Consider the following 1,423-nt stretch of genomic DNA (forward strand, 5'->3'; position numbering starts at 1 on the left):
GAACTATTGCGTTACACGGAGAGAGCTGTTGGCATTGGTAGAGTGCATTAAACATTTTCACAAGTACCTCTACGGGCAACAATTCCGCGTCAGGACAGATCACGCAGCGTTGAAAAGGCTCCTGCAGTTCCGTAACCCAGAAGGTCAATTGGCACGGTGGATCGAGCGACTCCAAAGCTATGACCCATGGGAATGCCGATGCAATGTCACGACCATATAATTTGAAATGCAAGCACTGTTCGAAAGCTGAGGCAAATTAAGGCCCCCTGATATAAGTTAAAATATATAGTTGGACAATTATTCCAGCTCGCTCTGCTTATTGAGAAATCTCAAGCACGCCCTGTCTACTTAATGTGATTTGCACGAAAAACACAATCGCTAGCTCAAACAATGATTTGCGTCTCAGTCCAAGAGTCTTCAGCACATGAGTTTAGCAATAGTTATAGATAGATCTGACGCTTAAGTTTGGTCTTAAAACTACTGATTTAAGTGAACTTACTGGAATAAAACAAAAAATATCTTAAAATTATCAAAAAATATTTAGTTGCATCGGCCGGGAATCGAACCCGGGCCGCCCGCGTGGCAGGCGAGCATTCTACCACTGAACCACCGATGCTTATTACTTCACATGTCAAGTGATTCATAAATTACCACGGTGTATAATGATCACAGAGTGGTAAAGAATATTCATTTCGCAGAACACCCTATACTTCTTAAAATTAACGAATTCACCATACGCTTGGTTTTTGAGTTGACTAGCACGCTGGCTCTCAAACTGTTACCGCAGGTGTTTTTGAGCTTATGCTTATGCAGTGCAGTCCATGCTGTTATTAAAACAAGTTTTTTTTATTAACAGCCTGATTCTAATGTGGTAACAACTTTCTTCACCACGGCAACTTTCTTCATGTGGTAACTTTTGTACCCTTTTGGTATTCTGCCCACGAAAGTAGCCGGATAATTGTTTACCCACAAAAGTAGGTGGTTACATCGAAATAACCACACAACAGCTGTTGTCTAGAAAAAGGCAAAACTGAAAAATAAAGAATTGTGAGCGCAAATAAGTAAACATAATAGTACAAAAGTGTTGCCTCTTGCTATACATATTTGTTTCCATGTACTTTCACAGTATATATTACAATATAGCTATGTAAAAACGTATGCATGTATGCACATATGTATATACACATCGTCCCGTTTATTCGTTAACACCGTATCTACGAGTGACACATTTTCGGTAAAGCCATGGAGGAACCATACACGGTGGCAGCATGGTGACATACTTACAAACATAAATAAAAATTCCGTGGACTTCGTTTTTGTAAATTCGATGGACAAATGTCAAAATCGTACTGCGCCGGAAGTTTATGTATCAAATTTAATAAAAAAAAGTTTATATTCAGCTGTCCCATGCTGCCACCTTGTA

General features: G+C 39.5%; 1 non-coding gene across 1 annotated transcript; it reads right to left on the bottom strand.

Annotated features, from left to right (window-relative positions):
- Window positions 1-545: 545 nt before the first annotated feature.
- On the bottom strand, window positions 546-616 carry TRNAG-GCC (transfer RNA glycine (anticodon GCC)). Its single transcript has one exon. It is a non-coding gene; the product is annotated as a tRNA-Gly (tRNA).
- Window positions 617-1,423: the final 807 nt, after the last annotated feature.

The sequence above is a fragment of the Eurosta solidaginis genome, chromosome 2 (genome assembly GCF_040869045.1).
Source record: "Eurosta solidaginis isolate ZX-2024a chromosome 2, ASM4086904v1, whole genome shotgun sequence".
NCBI classification, from domain to species: Eukaryota; Metazoa; Arthropoda; class Insecta; order Diptera; family Tephritidae; genus Eurosta; species Eurosta solidaginis.